This window comes from Acomys russatus, chromosome 1 (genome assembly GCF_903995435.1).
Source record: "Acomys russatus chromosome 1, mAcoRus1.1, whole genome shotgun sequence".
Taxonomy (NCBI): domain Eukaryota; kingdom Metazoa; phylum Chordata; class Mammalia; order Rodentia; family Muridae; genus Acomys; species Acomys russatus.
In genome coordinates this window covers 58,605,256-58,625,102 of record NC_067137.1, presented here as the reverse complement: position 1 = coordinate 58,625,102, position 19,847 = coordinate 58,605,256, and the positions used below count along the sequence as shown (strand labels likewise).

General features: G+C 38.6%; 1 pseudogene; it reads right to left on the bottom strand.

Moving 5' to 3' along the window:
* Positions 1 to 18,744: 18,744 nt before the first annotated feature.
* LOC127196146 (40S ribosomal protein S3a-like) lies at positions 18,745 to 19,525 on the bottom strand (annotated as a pseudogene).
* Positions 19,526 to 19,847: the final 322 nt, after the last annotated feature.

Below are 19,847 nucleotides of genomic sequence, written 5' to 3'. Positions count from 1 at the left end.
TTGGCCTATTTGGTTCAAGATGCAGGTGTTTCCTAGAAGATGGTGAAGGGGCCCTCAGAGTGTGTGAATCAGGTCAGCATAATTAACATTAGATTCAAGAAAGAGACCTCTGGGCAGTGTGCAAAGTTGGCTGAAACAGTGTCAAACAGAAAAGCCAGTTAAGTGTAATTGTCTGGAAAAACTTGATGCTATTCTATCCCAATAACCCACATCACCCAAAACAGGTTTGTTCATGTGTTACAAATTTACGCTAATGAACTCATACACTCACCATAAAAGACTGTGAAGGCAAACTTCTTGACGAACTCCACAAAACTGAAGCAACTAATACTTTTTGAATGTGTTATCTTCTGTTGTAATTCATTGTGATCTCAAAGCACATATTTTTTGAAAAATGTGAGTGTAAGTCCTGATTTCAGGATTCCATAAGCTTAACGCTTTTGAGTGCCTGTCAGACATTCTGTCCTTTTTTATTATACAGCATGATGCTTCTGACAAAGTGTGTTCTAAAAATGGGATGGTTGATATTATACCTTCATGACTATTATATGTATTTACAGCTCTAGGATTATTCTCAGGTTATACATTTTTCTTTTGCTCTTGTTTTTATGGATATAATGAAAGCCCTCCTAGTCATCAGGCATATGTCGGTTATATTTTATTCCCATAAGACAGTATGACACAGCAATCTACTTGCTAAGCACTGTGATGCTTGGGATAAGTTGAAAGCAAATAAAGGTGTGGTGTTTCAACTCTGCCACATAGCACAGCTCTCATTTGTACTGATGCTACAGATCTGAATGGTATTTGAATATTTCGTGTGCTGTCTAGAGCAGAGAACGAGGTCAATGTATAGACTACATAAAGATAGAGCTCGGTATAACTTTCACATGAAAATAAACATAATTACTGGCAGAGGTGTGAGTTTCTTCACTCTGCTCCTGAGTGTGTCATGATGTGAGGAGGAGAGTCTCCCACAAGCTCCTACCATGAAGGACTGAAGTCTCTGGAAACATTAAATGATGTCAAACATTTCATTTCTTAAGTTGTTTCTGTCAGGTACTGAGATCAAAGTGAGGCAAAGGTAAATAACAGTACACACACACACACACACACACACACACACACACACAAATACAATCAGGTCATAGAGTCATGTGGATGTGATACTAAAATTCAATTTATCATTTTGTTTGTCATGATTAAGAAAATAATGAAGAAATGCTCAGAGTTCCTAGTCTTCAGGGAAATGCAAATCAGAACAGCTCTGAGATTCCATCTTAACACCTATCTGAATGGCTAAGATGAAAAATTCAAGTGACAGCACATGCTGAAGAGGATGTGGAGAAAGGGAAACATGTCCCCATCACTGGTGGCAAACTTGCACAACCACTTTGGAAATCAATCTGACACTTTCTCAGAAAATTTCGAATAGTTCTACCCCAAGACCCAGCTATACCACTCCTGGGCATATAACCGAAAGATGCTCCACCATACAACAAGGACATTTGCTCAACTATGTTCATTGCAGCTTTATTCATAATACACAGAATCTGGAAACAACCTAGATGTCCCTCAACCAGAGAATGGATTAAAAAAAACTGTGGTACATTTATATAATAAAGTACTACTCAGCTACTAAAAACAAAGAAATCTTGAAATTTGCAGGCAAATGGGAGGAACTAGAAATGGTCATGCTGAGTAAGGTAACCCAGACCTAGCATGACACACATGGTATATACTCACTCATTAAGTGGATATTAGCCACATAATACAGGATAACCACACTACAATACACAGACCTAAAGAAGCTAAATAACAAGCAAGACCCTAGGGAAAATGCTTAATTCTCATTCAGAAGGGCAAATAGAATAGACACTGAAAGCAGTTGAAGAGAAGGAATAAGACAGGAGCCTACCATAGAGGTCCTGTGAAACATTCCGCCCTGTGGGGGATCAAAGCAGATGCTGAGACTCACAGTCAAACTTTGGGGTGGAATACAGGGACTCTTATAGGAGAATTTGGTACATAGAAGGACCTGAAGGGGACAGGAGCTCCACAAGGAAACCAATGGAGTCAACAAATCTGGATGGGGGTTTGAGGTGGGAGGTGGGATGATACTACAGAGACTGATACACCATCCAAAGACCATGCATGGTGAGACCCTAGACCCTCTGCAGCAAGTCTCCTTGTGGGTCCCATACTATGGGAAGTAGGGTCTACTTCTGACATGGACTCTGGTGTCAATTCATTGATCATTTCCTCCTAGCAAGACAGCCTTTCCAGGCCACAGATGAAGAGGATACAGGCATTCCAGGTGAGACTTTATGGGCTGAAGTCATATGATAATGGAGGAGTGCTCCTCCTTTCTGAGGACCAGGAGAGCAGGAAAGGGGAATCAAGGACAGAGAGCAGGACCAGGAGATGATGAGGGAGGGGGCTACATTTGGAATATAAAGTGAACAAATTAAGAATAAAACATTAGAAAAAAAGAAAGAAAATATTCTAAAAATGAAACATTTTTATTTTCAGCTCTTATTTTGCTCCATAACCTTTGCACAAATTAATGAAAATTTACTTGTACCTTTAGGCTGCTTTAACCTTCTTATTAGTGCACTTTCCAGTGTGACGCTGTGGCATGCATCATGAACCAGAAATAATGATGAGCTAACATGATAATATAGCAACATTATAAATACAACATTTACAAGGTCACTTCAAGTAAAAATAAAGGAAAAACTTGAATACTATATTTTAAAATGATATGTGAGCTTTTTTTCTGAAGATCTAGAAAAAAATATGTTATATATTGAAAATATTTGCCAATTTGTATTTGAGATTATAAATCCGGTTTGAAATTTTAAATATGGTGGTCTATATTTGTATCTCTGATGGATTTGTGGTACAGTATTAGCAGGAGAAGACACCATGACTTTCATTGTGTCCATTCTAAGGTTTGATTTGGGTATAAGAGTATCTCGGTACAGGTTGGGTAAAATGCAGTATCTGGTCTATTATCTATTGCTGTGATAAACGCCACAATGAAAAGCAACTTGTGGAATAAAGGGTTTATTTGGCTTACATATCTGCACATGCTTCATCACTGAGGGAGGTCAGGGAAGTGACCTACTAGTAGGAACCGAAGCATGGACCTAGGAGGAGTTTTACTTCCTGGCATGGTCAGCCTGCTTTATTATAGCACTAAGGACAACAAGCTCAGGGTGGCACTCTCCACAGTGAGTTGGGCCCTGCCACATCAATCATAATTGAAGATAATGGGAATGCTTCATGATTCTTTGATGGGTGTTAAGAGTACTTTGTTAGTCTCTGATGGGTGCTGAGAGTCCTTCATGAGACTTGTGTGCTGGGATTCAGCTTCACACTCACTTCTTGGTGCATAAAGGTGTACCAACTGACTTCTTGGAAAAAAAAAAAAAAACCCACTCAGCCTGCTCAGTCTTAGTCTTCCTTTCTGTAGCTTTTTCATTTTTTTCTCCATTGACAGATTTTTATCTTTATTTTCTTCCAACCAAACTCTACATATCACAGATTGTTTTTGATCTACCATCTTCTCATAGTTCCCACTAGACCTGATGTTTCTCTTTTAGAATACCTATATTTCTTCATGATGATGACATTCATATTAGGGTTAGGGTTAGGGTTAGGGTTACAAGTCAGGGTTTATTTAAAAAAAAAAAAGCAACACGGCAAGAAGCCTTAATACATTGTACATTTTGTTATTCAACTTTTGATATTGTGGATGAATCAAAATTATGAAAATATTTTTTTTAAATCAGCCATGGTACATGACTGAGATGGTGACATGAGCAGGCAGAGAGGGGAGTTGGGGGCAATGGAAATATTGTATGGGACTAATAAATCGGTATCATGCATTTGCCAAAATCTGTAGAAGGGACAATGCAGAGTAGTCAGTGATGGTGAATAAGCACTGCTCAGTGGTGGTACCAAATGTCCAGTACAGTGCATTAGGAAAGCGGCCTGGGGGCACACACTTTATTCTGCATATTCCTGCTTCTGTAAATCTAGAATTGCTGTGTAAAAGTGTATTCTCTCACAAGCAACACTTCCTTTCACATATGAATGTAATTGGCTTCCCTTTTTTTTTAAATTTTTTTATTAATTTATTCTTGTTACATCTCAATGTTTATCCCATCCCTTGTATCCTCCCATTCCTCCCCCCCCCATTTTCCCCTTATTCCCCTCCCCTATGACTGTTTCTGAGGGGGATTACCTCCCCCTGTATATTCTTATAGGGTATCAAGTGTCTTCTTGGCTACCAGCTGTCCTTCCTCTGAGTGCCACCAGGTCTCCCCCTCCAGGGGACATGGTCAAATGTGAGGCACCAGAGTACGTGTAATTGGTTTCCTTAAGGAAGCATTAGAGAATTGTTTAGTTTTTGCTTGTTTGTGTGTCAGTTTAGAGTCACTGAGCTACCTGCTCAGTATTACGTTTCACCTCTACTCTTGGACTAACTGGTAATAGCAGCCTCCATCACACTGAATTCCATTCCGACAATTGGTGATGTGACGGGGTCCTTTGGGAACCCAACAGGTTTCACTTTCTCATATAAGATACACATTTTTTTTTGTTGTTCTTGTTTAGAAAAATGGCTTGGAGAATGGCTTATGCATGCACTCCCAGGATTTTACAGTTTTGCCTTAAGAGGAGGGTAAGTTTTTAGCATAATGATTACTTTGTGCTGTGAGCTCAGAAATGACAGGTATAATTAATGACAGAGAAGAAATCGTAGTTTACACTAAGAAGCATGTGGTGTGAATAGAGGTGAGTGTGGGAAGCAGTTAGATCTTGTTCAGTAGGGGAAGGACTGAAACACTTCCTCTTGACATAAAACATGAAGGGAGACTTGCCATTTCTACTGTACCCACCCCTGAATCCTGTGGAGGAGGAACTGGACTCAGACTATGGTACTGGGTTTGTTGTGTGGACTCTGATGAGCCATTTCCTCTTAATCTGGAGATGTGACACGTGAGCCAGATGCTCTTTGCTTGAACTCCTAAAATCTAATGATTATATGTTGTAAATGTGTAGACATGCCATCTGCAGTCCCAAGCATTGAGATATAAAACTGGAATATAACTGATACAGGGAAGTGGGGGTTCTCAGACCTTTAGTGTGAAAACGTGCACTAGGAGAAACTGTCTGGCATCAAAGAAACTTACCCACTGAGAATTTACAGGAAAATCAGATGAGCGCAACAAACAACTGTTTGAAGGCCTTACAGAGAGGCAGCCAGTGCTTGAGAAGACAGGCTTACATAGAAAATGGAAGCAACTACCTATGATTTGCTTATCCCTTCTAGAAGGCAGGTTGTCTTTGGTGCCTGGAGAGAGGCAGAAAAGCTGGGAGAGCCTTGTTAAGAGACAAGGAAGGCAACAGAGCTCTAGCCAAGATGAAGCTGCAGAAACAAAATCTGTATTTCAGCAATATCAAAGCAGTCAGAAATTGATATACCAATTTTTGGAGTAAAGAGAATCAAAAGGAAGTTATTCTTACCCTCAACACTTTTTCACTGTAGGCACATACTGATTTCTAAAGTTGTTCAAGTTTAGTGTTAGAGGCTAAACAATGGTATATTAAAAAAAAGGACATTGTTTTGTGGATAGGCTCATGGACTTAAATATAAAGAGACAGACATTTAAACAAGCAAAAAAGGTTTAGAATGTATCAAATATCAAGGGCCTAGTAAATATCTAGTTTGAAGACAGAATCTCTGGGGGGGGTGAAGTATACGATTATGGGGGAAAAGAAACCTAGATAGAATAAATATTATCAAGACTAAATGTACAGGCTCAAATTTGCTTGTCCTGTTTATGCTGGAGTGGTTCTCAACCTGTGGGTTATTCTACCTTTGGGGGTAGAATGACCCTTTCACAGGAGTCACCTAAGAGCATTGGAAACCATAGATATTTACATTATAATTAGTAACAATAGAAAAATGACAGTTGTGAAGTAAAAATGAAAGTAATTTTATGGTTGCGGGTTACCCCAACATAAGAAACTGTATTAAAGGGTTGCCTCATTAGGAAGATTGAGAACCACTGTAGCAGAGCATTCTGTTATCTTTAAGAGTAGAAAGAATAACAAAGTTCTGAAAAGTGTCTACAGTTTCATACAAAACCCACAATATAAGAAGATGTATGCAGGTATGCCCTCCAAAACATGTTTTGAGTTTGAAAAAAATTAAAAGCACTAGTAGAACACACACAAAAAAATCATCATTCAGAGAATTTTGGTTTATCTAGTAATGGAAGTACTTAACCAGTAGTAAGAAAAGTTAGGAAAGGCTGGAAGGATGATTTATTTATCATTCCAAGTTATAGTTATATCTGTTTGGCCTTCATATGTTATAAATATAATAACTTTTTATAGCTGACTAAAAGTATTATGAGAATTTATAACCTTTTCAACTAGGAAGTCCAGAGATATGCTGTGTTAATTGGCTTCCATTGTAACAAGATATCAGTGAAAATGACCTTAAAAGAGAAAGGTTTACCTGGGGTCGTAGTTTCAGACATCTCAGTTCATGCTTAGTAGCTCTACCATCTTGGAAGTGGTATAGAGATAAAATACCATAATCTGTGGAAGAGGAAGGTTGATTGTCCCATGGTAACCAGGAAGGAAGTGGAGGAAACTGAAAGAATGGCCATAGCCTTTCTGGGAGAATATCTCCACTGGCTGTATTCCCTTCACTGACTCTTACCTCTTGACAATTCTTTCCCCTTCCGCTGTGCACCAAACTTTTAAGACATGAGCTGCTAGGAATTACTTAAGATGAAAACTGCAAAAAAAAAAAAAAGAAAGAAAGAAAACTGCAATATTCCCGAAGCTACCGAAGGCATTGCTCCTAGAGCTCAACTCTACCATGTGACTTAGCTCAACTTTGTAAAATGCCTTCTGGAAGCCTTCATATTAGTTGCAAATAGTGTTGCATATGCACTCTTCCAAGCTGATGTCCAGTCAGTTTCTCAAGAATAGGACAGACATTCTAAAACCTTCACCTGCAGGAAGTATGTTCTCAAAACCGATGTGTGCAAACTGGGTTAATTGTCTAATTCCCTCGAGCTAGAGTTCAGACAAATAACACAAGAGTGTGTCTTGGCTGTTGGAAAATAAACCTATCCCACTCCAAGAACATAACATTACATATTCTTATAACAGAAGTGATGGAGAAACATAATTAATAGCTATTGAAAAAGATTTGAATAAACCTGTGTAAAGTATATATAAGAAATAACACACACACACACACACACACACACACACACACACACACACACACACACACACGTTTAAAGAAACATTATGGCAACTGTTGCTGGCAAAGCAACTTTCCTACTAGAAGATATGTTATAAGAAATAGAAAAAAGCCCCCAAAGAAAAATGCTAGGAATCTCAGATTTTAAGTTGAATATTAAATACATAGAAAAAAAGATAGAAAATGCCCAAGAATCAGAAGAAATTGTAGGTTAATCAATGAACATTTGTATTAAGGTTTTATTGCTATGCTAAAACATGGGGACCATATACAACTTGGGGAATAAGGAAAGGGCGTATTTCACTCACAATTCCATATCACATTCCATTAAAATAAGTCCTGTCAGGAGTTCAAGCAGGGCAGGAACCTGGAGACAGAGACTGGTGCAGAGGTAACCTAGAAGGGTGGTACTTATTGGCCTGCTCCTCAAGGCTTGCTCAGACTGCTTTCTTATAGCGTCCTGAAACATTCTTATAGCCTAGGAAAGGCACCACCCACAATGAACTGGGCCCCCCATGTTAATCATCAATCAAGAAACTGAACCACAGGTTTGTCCTCAAGCCAACAAAGTGGTGGTATTTCTTATATTTTTGGTTGTGAGCCAACCCTTTAATGGCTGAGCTGGTGGTGATGGTATTTCTTAATTGAAGTTTCCTCTTCCAAAATGACTCTGGATTGTGACATGTTGACATAAAACTTAGCCTCAAAACATCTGTAAGCCAGTTTTAAAAAAGGAGGTAAAGTAACACTTATTGGATTAGTTCATGAATCATCAGTAGAACCTTATATACTAAACAGACTTTTGCTTTAAAAAAAAAATAAGGTTTTTCTGTGTAGCTTTGTCTGTCTTGGACTCAATTTGTAGACCTTGAACTCCAGTGAACCACTTGCCTCTGCCTCCCTGAGTGCTGAGATCAAAAGTGTGTGCCACCATGCCTGACTCTAAACCCATCACTAAGTGATATTCCGCAAAACGTAGAATAATGTAATTAAATGGAATTCCTTAGAGGTAGGATAGAAAACTCCTAGGAAATGAGAGAAAATATAACCTTGTCATAAAGTCCTGTTCTATATCAGGAACAGTGGTTTTTTCATTTTACAGAGTCTTATTATATATCCCAAACAGAGGCCAAACTTGTAATGCCCCTTTCTCAGCTTCCTGGATGCTGAGATTCCTAGGGAAAATTTTGATGTCTTCAAAAACCCAGTTATGAATGTGTTTTGTTTTCATCTCAGGTATGGAGTACGAGGCAACTTCTGATTGTCCACAGCTGGTGACTGTTGTTTCTCTCATGCTCTAGGAGGGGTGTGATTTTTGCCAGCTGTAGCTAGTTTGTGTTTAGAATTCTGGGGACTCATGAGGGTATAGATGTGAGAGCCCCAGGAGGGTGTGTGACAGCTGCTACTTCCCCGGCTGCTGCTTTTTCTATTGCTGGGTTGCTGGTTTGCTGGATTGCTATTTACTGTACTGCTGGTTGGAGATATTCTGATGAGGAAAGTTAGACTTGCCCCCAAGAAACTCAATGCCCCTAATCATCAGGAAATAGTCTAAATAAGCCTATGCCCCCTTTCCCTCTAACCTTTCTTGCCTACCTAGTGTTGGGTGGTGGAGGAAGGAATTGGGGTGGAGAAGGGTTGTAGATATAGGAACTCAATGGATTACCCCAAAAGTACAGTTACACGTGGTGCCCAATGTGTCACTAGGCAAAATGGGAAACTTGGCTTCTAATGCCATAGAAGAAAATGCAAGTGAAGAAGGGATGAATATTCTGTTTCAGAATGTCAGCAAAAAGTTTATTGAGGCTGATGCCTCTGGGTTTTCTCCTGCTTTGCCCCCAGAGGGGATTTTCTATTTCTTCTTCTTTTGCAAGAAGATACAATAGTCTATCCTTTTCTGTCCTTATATCCTTATATCTTTCCTTATTTCTTTCATCCCTTTTCACCCCCTAATACAGTTGGTTCAAGATGGCCCTGTCTCCCAAAATGAGATGTTCTTCTTTAATCCCATTTCACTGAACTGCCTCCACTCTTCTTGGCTCCTATACTGCCCAGGGACTTCCCTCTGCCATCTACAAGGCATCTCATGGTCCAGTCTGAGCACTTTTGTCCTCCCTCTTCTGGGACTAATCGCTTCCCAAGTGCTTCCATTCTACCTGTAACTTTCCCAGTTGTATGGTCAACTCTGCAATGTTTTCATCTATTTTTTAAGTCTCAGATTCCTTCATTTCTACTCACAACTTTTCAAACTTCTCAGTCATTCTCACAACCTTTTTTGAGACACAATACAGGAAGAAAATGAAGGAGGATGGCAGGGGAGAAGAAAAAGAAGAAGGAGGAGGAGGAGAAGAAGAAAGAAGAAGAAGAAGGAAAGAAGAAGAAGAGAAGAAGGAAAGAAGACGAAGGAAGAAGGAAGAAGGAGAGAGAGAAGAAGAGAGATAGAGGAGGAGGAGGAGGAGGAGGAGAGAAGAAGAAGAAGAAGAAGAAGAAGAAGAAGAAGAAGAAGAAGAAGAAGAAGAAGAAGAAGAAGAAGAAGAAGAAGAAATAGAAAATTCCACGAGAGAGCAAAGCAGGAGACAATCCAGAGGCAGAAACTGCAATAACCTTTTGGCTGACATCCTAAACAGAATATCCATTCCTTCTTTCCTTGCCACTTCCTCTATGGCATTAGGAACCAAGTTTCCCATTCTGCCTACTTTTACATCTGGGCACCAATTGTAACTGTACTTTCTAGTACAGGAGCTCTAATATTTTAAGAAGCATTAATTGAAGGAGGAATAGAACAAATCACATTCAGGGCACACAGGACATTTTCCTACTTGGATAGAGTGCAAAGTTGGATTGAAGTTCTCAGAAATCATTATACTAGAAAAACAGTGGTAGAGTCAGTGAATAAGTATAAGAATTATACAATTTAAAAAATCAGAGCCAAGCAGTAAACTAGAGTCTAGGCAGGCAGAACATACCAGCTGCATAGAGCAGTAAGGTGGATCAGCAAGCAGAACCTGGCAATCTAAGTCTGTGCCCAGAATTCACATTAGGGGAAGAGAGGGAGAGAGAGAGAGAGAGAGAGAGAGAGAGAGAGAGAGAGAGAGAGAGAGAGAGAGAGAGAGAGAGAGAGAGAGAGAGAGAGAGTTGACTCCATAAAGTTGTTCTCTGACCTCAATAAATGCACCATGGCATTTCTACCATCATATGCGCACATATACACATACAGACATGCACACAACTTAGAGAACAAACAATTTTAAAAATGCTGATTTTCTATTGTGGCTATAACAAATTACCAATAATTGACTTCCAGGTATCTCATTTTGCTACCTCCCAAGTCTGTGAGTCAGAAGCTCCTGGTGGTTTACTAGTCTCTCCTTGGTCCATGTGCACTGAGCTTCTCAGAGATGGAATGGAAATACCAATTGATTTGCCCTCATCTCAGAGCCAGAAGATGAACCAACTGCCAGGGCCAGCCTAAGTGGTGGCAGAAGTGAGTTCTGTAGGGTTGGAGTAAAAATCACAGTTGCCGACCATCAGTGTTAGCAGCTATTCTGGCCTCCTGTAATTTTCTCCAATCACTGTCAACCTTCCTCTTCAATATCCAAACCAATATTTGCATCAAATAATTCTCAAATTGTTGGTCTCACTTTTACTTACCTACATTCCCTCTGCAACAGTCATCTGACTCTCATGAGAAAAACTTAAATCCTCTGCTTTAAAATGAGCACTTGGCTAAGATTGAATCCCCCAGGGTGATCTAGAAAAGAATTTCCTTCTCACAACCCACACATTCAACTCCATCTGCAGAGATCCCTTATTGTGCAATGTAACCTATTTTTAAATTCTGGAGACTAAGACTTTCTGCTTTTATGGGAGGAGGAATAGGCTTGCTAACATAAGAAAAATAATAGAAAAGAGGAAACATTACAGATGTAGAAAATAAATTATAAAGTACCTTCCTGTGCAATTAGAACTGAAAACCTACTGGACTGGATGATTCCCCCAAAAAACTCAAGGTATTTCATCTCAGATGAGGAGGAGCAGGAAGAACGTTCTATCCATATAAAGGAGTTAGGAATAGAAGATTCCCAACAGGTGCACCATATCCAAGGGGCTTCACACTGCCCACCCCCAATCTTTTAGAAATAAACAACATATACTTAACATTGAGTATGAAAGGGCTCTTGGATGGGCTCTACTCTGAGGACCAGACTTGCTGGTGCCCACTGCAGATATTTCTTGCCCATGCCGATCCTATCACATTAAGGCTCTGAAACCCAGTTTCCTGTTTCAGATCTCTTCTACTTGAAACACCTTGTATAGCTTATATTCTTTTTATTGAAATCTGGCAGACTGAGTTACTTTTGTGAGGCCCACTCAAATTAATTACATACTCTGACAAAGGGAGTCTAAATAACCAACAAACCAACCAACCACAACAACAACAAACCACCAACAAACTACCAAAAGCAAAAACTAGTTTTTAATCAATAATCAATGCAAATGTCTAGGTAAAATACTAATCAAAAATAATTGAATAATAGTTAAAGGACTATATCCTATGTAACTGGGGTTCATTATGAAATCATTTATTACTTTTAATTATCAGAAGACAGGGAAAGAAACAGGAGTGGGCGCTAAAGAGCAAGATACGCATTCATATATTACACCAAGAACCAGGTGAGAGCTATTAGAAACAATGGGAATGTTTAATAAGGTACAAATGATAACTGAAATAAAAGAAAATCCAATCAAGAGCAAGGAGATATAAAACTGAAAACAAACTTGGGAAACTGGCATAGCCTACAGAAAGCAAGCATGAAAGCCCTGCTGCAGAGTATCAAAATAACCCAAGTGGCAGAGGCAGTTTGCCTCTCTGTTAGATGACCCAGCCTTGCAAAGCTATTAAGTTTTTGTAAATTAATCTACAAATCATACTTTCCTATCAAAATACCAATCTGTTTTATTTTTTTAACTTTAGAATCTAAGACTTGAAGGGATACTAAGAGGAAAAAAGAAAGTAATGTGGGTGGACTGGCTGTATCTAAATATAAAAATATACCCTGAGTGCTGGAGTAATTAAACAGTATGGTGCTGCAGGGGTGGGGTGCCCAGCACTGCCACAGAGCAGGGCTTCTAAAATAGATTCTGGAACTTAGGGGAGAGTTGGTGTAGGATGTAGTTGACATTCCAGGTCTTTAGAAATATCCACTCTGTAATAAGTCCTAATAGGGTAATTAGCTACTTATGTGATGTAAATTTAGATAAAGGCATATATTGTATCACAATGAATTTTGATTCAGTAAAACATGTTACACAAATACAAATTATAAATATTGGACATCTGCATGAGTGAACTGATTTTTATTCTTTGTGAGGAAACGAATGCTTCCAAGAGTAAATATAAAACCCATGAAGCATGAATAAAGACAACAACTTGTAATATATATATATATATATATATATATATATATATATATATATATATATATATATATATGCATGTAGATGAAACTTTCTGTAACATATATGGCAGATGATGTGTGGTTAAATAAAGTCAAAACAAAAGAAATTTTGTGACAATGTATGTTGAGCAAAAGGACTTAGTCTCTATCTATACAGAAAAGTACATTGAAATCAATGAGATAAAGGTTAACAAATGAAATAGGATAATGGGCAAAATGTATCAACAAATAATAAAATGAAAAGAAATGTAGTTAGTGACCCTATGAATATTTATGAAGTTATTAAAAATTAACAAAATACAATTTAAAGTGATTAATCATACTTTATCAACAATCTCATTTGGAAAAATTCAATCAGTTTTATGTTCTCACTGCAAAGTGGAATATAGTGTCTGATGCCCAGTGTGTGATTACACAATAAACCATTTTAGATAAATAGATTATTTCTATCATTTTTCATTCACATACCCCCAAGGAAATTTTTGTAGCTGGACATTTCTCTATGCAGACTGTACTCACACATTAACAGATATTAATTTAATACATACCTTAGGGCATAGCCTGTGTAAGTAGTAGAGATACAACAGATCCCAATTCGAAAGCTCCAGCTTAGGACACTTACAATTTAACTTTTACTATTGCTAAAAACAATGAAACAGCAACACATGATGCTGAGAGAACCCCTGCCTGTTGATAATCCTTACCACAGGACAGTGTGGATACTAACAAAAAAGAGAGGAGCAGGATGGACTACTATGAGGAACATTCAGAGACACAAAAATATTCATGGCAACATTCCTTTTGTGGACTCAAAAACAGAACACAGGCAGTCATTTGCTTACAAAGTGTCTGAAAATACCTCACTTGAGAGTCCACCTTTTGGAAGTAACTTTAATAAAGAGAGCTCTTCTTAGTTGGCATTCTAAAATTCCATATGGCTTATTTTTTAAAATTTACATTTTTATTATGTTTCTTTTTAACATATACATTTATATTATTACACATGAATAAAATAAACTACACACATCAGGAAAAACCACAAGACCATCAGGAATTATATAAATGTTACATTCATAGTGATTTGGCTATTTGTATTTAGCAAACTTGAAGTAAACATCTTTCCTATCTTGTTGGGTCTAAATTTCTGAATGAAAATCAATATCTATTTTATCTCATCCCTATTAACTTAAAACAGCTATCTTGATCTAAATACATCTTAACCCTTAACCAACTAAGCTTAATTGTGACACTAACCTATTTGGTCTTCAACCCCATCAGAGACTTGAGAAGGAATAAAATTTAAATACCTGAGTGAACCAAAAATGAAGGTTAGCAGCTTTCAAAATTAAAAAATTACAGAGACAGTTTGCTACCTGAACAGTCACCCAACACTCTATAACTTTGGAGCATCATCTTTGGCCTTCTAGCCCAATATATCTGACATTTTTGTGAAGCAGGAACTATTGAGGACTTGCTTACCCTGTCTTGGCATAGTTCAGCTGTTGACTCTGTCTGCATCTATGCTTGCAATTTTTTAGGCAGAATTCTGTCTGTGGCAGAAATAAGGACCTTTTGGGCAGCTGCTGGTTTGCCACATTTGGAGTCAACTCCACAAGGAGGTTCTTTGATGCTCATCATCTTCTTTGAAGCAGGCTGGGTGTTGAAGGAGTTAACTTGTCTTGTTGTCAAAGAATCTTTAGACTAATAAAAACATCTTTCAGTGTCATATTCTGTAGGTTTCTGAGGCTTTTGAAGACCTAATTTAACTATTTAACCTTGTATAAATACAGAATCATATCTATTTGTTAGATCTAAGATATATATTCTTGTGATAAAATTAGACTAGTATTTGATATAACCATGATTTTCATCAACATGCAAAATTCTATATCAGTGGGTTAAAAAAAGCTTATTTGTGAGTAACAATTAAGACCTTGAGTTGAGTAGTAGATTCAATAATTTACCTTCTCTTCTATCCTCCTTCTATATTTCTATATCCCCTTTTTGTTCTTTTCAGCTCCTATCTCCTTACCTACAAAAGAAAGATAAAGGAAAAGAGAGATATCCCTGAGTCCAACTTAGTTTTCTTTCTGTATAAGACCAACAATAACTTATAATCAACTCCTAATGAAAATAAGACCGAGAGAGCAAACAGAAACCTACGCAAACGCCCCTTAGAGGGAAATGAGACGTCGTTCTCTTAAGGTGTCTTCAGGCTGATTTAGTGTGAATAATACCTTTAAAGGCCCATGGATAACATTTCCTCCCCCACACACCCAGCCTGCTGGCCTTGCCAGGTCACAGAGGAAGAGTTTACAGGTAATACAGAGGACACTGGATAAGGTTAGGTGAGACGTTAGGGGAGGAGGGCTCCCCTTTCTAATGACTAGGGGAGGATGGGAAAGGGGATGAGAAAGGGGATAGGATCTGGAGGTGATGAGGGAGGGGGCTGCAATCAGGATGTGAAGAATTAAACTGCAGAATAAGCAGGTAACTTGTATTGCTAATCCCACTACATGGGAATAGCTCTGAGACTGGCTGAGATATGGATGTCTGTGCATAGACAAGGCTTCATGTTGGTCACAGAGACGCTGTGACTTATAATTAGAGGCCATTCTTAGTATGGCATGAAGGAAGATTTGCAGATGTCTTACTTCTGCTCATACAATAAACAGAGAGCCAGCCTTAATAGCTCTGTGCATCCTGCACACCTCATACAACTATAATGTTAGAACTCTATAATGCTTGTGAGAATTTATGTTTGCAGAGCAAAAGAACTGGACACTGACGCTGGACCAGACCAGACCCCACAATATTCATTCTTCACAGCATGCTGGAAGTTGACATCCTGCATCCGCCATTTTCCAGCCCCAGATGTCTCAGTTGTTGTTACCCATCAGAAGAGGACAGCTTCCAAGGCAGCATTGTAGAAAGCTTCTGATCCCAATTGGTTCAGCATTTCAGACTGTCCCACACAGGACTCCTAGTAAGCCTGGAATTTCTCAACATTTAGAGAAAGTATTTAAATTTTTAATAATTCAAAAATTTATTTCAAGCTGAATGTGGTGGTGCAGGCCTATAATCTCAGCACTCGAGAGGCAGAGACAGGTGGGTTGCTGTGTTTGAGGCCAGCCTGGTTTACAAAGCAAGTCCAGGACAGCCAAGGCTACATAGGGAAACCCTGTCTTGAAAAACCAAAACCAAAACCAGAAAAAACCCACCCCCAAAAACAACCTTCCCCCAAAAAACCTGAGAAATTTATTCCAGATTCTTTTAGAAATGTAACATTTATTTAACTCCTGATTGTTTCATGATTCATGCTGTAGACAGTTTATTGTATATATGTGTAATAATATAAATGGATATGTAAAAAAAGAAAAGGAGAAATGGGTCTCTTAAAGGGTTTTCTGCATTTAGTCCATCATAAGACCTATTGGTGAACTTCGTTGTCTTTTTGTCCCCTGTAGAGATTGTTTTCCTGCCCAATTAAACAACTCAGCTAGCAGAGGAGGCACTAACACTGTGACTAGAACACAAGGATTCACACTGTGACTTGCACGCCTTAATTGTGTGGCAGCATCTCTGCCAGCATTCATTTTCTTCTTGAAGTTCAATGATTTGTCCCCCTTTTCCAACCTTTGTTTTACCTGTGGAGTTCTTACTGCAGAAGTCACCATTGTTGTTTGGTGTTTGAAGATGCTGAAGGGAGAACCATTGTTTAGTTTGTAACACAGGCATGGTCATAGAGTGGCTATTTTAATAATCTGCACATTTTTGTTCTATTCTTGTGCCAAATAGGCCTTGTCATCTAATTTTGTAAATAAACTTTTAATTTTTTTGTACCAACAATGTCCCCTGGCAGCTGTGCTATGGACACTTTTAATAAAACTTCTTCCTACATAGGGGCTTCCAATTCTGTAAAGGTTTTACCATGGCATTTTTGTAGTTTGATATTCTGCAATATAGTCACACCTACAAATATGATGGATTGTATTTTAGGCACCATGATTGTTTTCAGTGGGGAAAAAGCCTCCCCAGATGAATTGATACTGGGCTTCATGCTGGGTCTTACGCATTAATCATGAAGTAAGTATCATACTTATGCAAATGTGTAGAAGCCCAATTAGGCAGAGAGCACAGAGCCCTGGGAATAATGTTATGGGCTATTGGGCCTTTGAAATATACTCCTTGGCCAAATTTTCAAAAGCAAAGCAGATTTGAGATGCCTTTTTACTCTTGAAAACAGGTGTACAATTGTCTTCTTAGTGCTTATTTCATGCCTTCAACCTTAAAATAAAGCTTTCTCCCAGTTGGCGTGAATTTCCCTCGTTGCTCAACAGGAGCAGTGGAATCGTGAATCCCTGACAAGAAAATAAAATGCTCATTCAAAACCTAGACGTGCTGAGAATATTGAAGCTACATCAATATTTGGGTTTTTTGCAGCACATTCTGAATGTTTCATATATTCAGTTTTCCTCTGGCTAACTCTGCCACCTTTTATATTTTGTGTGATTAATCAAAACAGCCTGGCTTCTCTTTTGCAAAAGTTTCTGAACACAATGCAAATATTGTGAAGAAAACACAGACTTTCTGGAAGACAACGCATCCCTTTTATATATGACTTCTCATTTGAAACTTTAGTTTGCTAAGAAAACCACTGATGCCTCTCCTACAGATTCTCATTTTCACAGTACACTTATTGAAACTACTGTAATATTTGCAAAAGATATGGTTGTGAGGAGAAATGAGAAAAAATAGGGAAGACTAGTATTTTCCTCTTAGACCATAGGAAAGACTTTCTAAACCATCGTGTTCTTACTGCTAGTGGTTACTTTAGACCATCCAGGTGGGTATCACCTACGAAAATTGAGAGTAAAGTAGGAAAGGCCTAGATTATTTTGTAGTCAGATACAACCCTTATCTTGAGCTATATAGTTCAACATGGATGTGAAACACATTTAAAGCATTTTTTTTTAATTTTACTAGAATTCAGCTTAGATTCTTAGAAAGTCCATTTCCATTATAAAAAGATCAACAAAACAGCCTTTTATAATGCAGTTTTTGCTTCTACGTAGCACTCACCAGTGGCCAAGAGATTGATGGGAGTGGGGGAAAAAAAAAGAAGAATACTGGAATGTGATGAGAAGAGGGCAAGGGCAGACTTAGAGAACCACCAGGCAAGATCAAGGGGGAATCTTTGCTTACAGGATGTGTACGTTGAAGCTAAAGTCTGAAAAGAAACTTCAGAGAGGATAAAAGACTTCTTATCTCGAAGGCAGGGCCTTGTCCTAGTCATCAGGGAAGAAAGGGTTGATTTCCACTTACCGTTGAGGAAGCTAAGGCAGGAACTTAAAGCTGCAATCTGGAGGCAGGAACGGAAGCAGGGACAGTGGATGAGTGGTGCTTACTGTTGTACTTCTCATGGCTTGCTCAGCTTCTCTTGTATGCAGCCCAGGATCACTTGCCCAGGGCTGGCACTGGTCACAATTTGGTGGGCCCTCTCACATCCACTGCTACCCAAGAAGATGCTCCACAGACTTGTCTAAATGCCAATTTGATTGAGACAATCCTTCAGTTGAGATACCTAGATCTGTCTGGGGTTGTGTCAAGTTGACAAAGACTCGCCAGAACGGGCTTTAACCCATTCTCTTGGCTTTTAGAATGCCTCTGGGCATATATCAGTTGCACTTCTAATTAGATCTGCTTAAAACTTGTACAGAAACAAACAAACAAACAAACAAAGGCTTCTAAATAATGTGCACATGAGTGGATGCAGCCAAAGATTGGCTTGTCTTGGACCAAACCATGGCATGGTCTGAGTGAGATAATATGGTCTATCTTTTGGACATAGCTTCTTAATTTTCACAGACTACTCTTTTTCTCTCTCCATCTGACTTCTTTTTTCACTCATACACATATTGATAATTTCTTTTTTTTTTTTTTATCATCTGAAATAGAACATTTTATTTGTCACTATTAAAAATCTGGAAATTAAACAGATTCTTGGACTGGTGGTTCATATCCATCAGCTTGTTCAACCTTAGCACCTGTCTCATCACCAGCTGTTTTTCCAGAACTAGCACCTTCACCCTGGAACTCCATTAGTTTTCCCATTTCAAACTTGGGCTTCTTCAGCATTTTCACCTTTCTAACGAAGACGTCACGAAGAGGATAGATGTCTTTCTATGTCTTTTCCAATGCTGTCTGGAATCAACTTATTAACCACTTCCTTCAAGTCATTTGTCTGCACTTCTTGGGTCATTATTTCCATCATCTTCTTCCGGATCTGGGAGACCTGTTGGTGTTGTGCATGTTATGTCTTTTGTATTTTGTTGTTGTGTTTTTTGTGAATCCAACACAGAAAAGACGGAGCAAATAACTATCGGTAATCTTGACGTCAACATGAGCTTCAGTCATGTCTGCCACTTTTTGACCGTGGAACACATTTTGTTCCAGGTAGGATTCATGCTGTGAAAGTTAGTCAGACAGTTTTGCCCTGAATGTCCTCAGTAATTAGCTTGAGTTTCCTAAAGGCCACTTTGTCATTCCATAGATTGGCAAGGCTCACTTCAAACACACAACCCTTGAGGCCATCAGATGCAATTTTGGTTCCTTGAATCCATGTGACTGGTGTTTTTCCAATGTTTCTAATATTGAACATAGCCGGAGCTTTGACATCATACCAGTCTTTCTTAGAAAATGGATCAACCACTTTCTTCTTGGCTCCTTTCTTGCCGCCTTTTGTTAGGTGCTTGTTCTTGCCAACCGCCATGGTGCTGCTCAGAGAGCCGAAAGGGCAATAATTTCTTTAAAAGTAGTCATAATTCATCTCTCTGTGAAGAACATAATAAGGAGAATTCTTGAGGCCAGAGAGATGGTTCAGTGGTTAACAGCACTGGTGTCTTTAGAGGGGGACTAAATTTCAATTCCCAGCATCCACATAGTGGCTCACAATCACCTGTAACTCCATTTCTGGGGAACCAATGCCCTCTTCTGACTTCTACAGGCACCAGGAACACATATGGCAAACAGATATACATGCAAGCAAAACAATCATACACAAAAAGTAAAAATAAAAAAATAAATATTTTTTT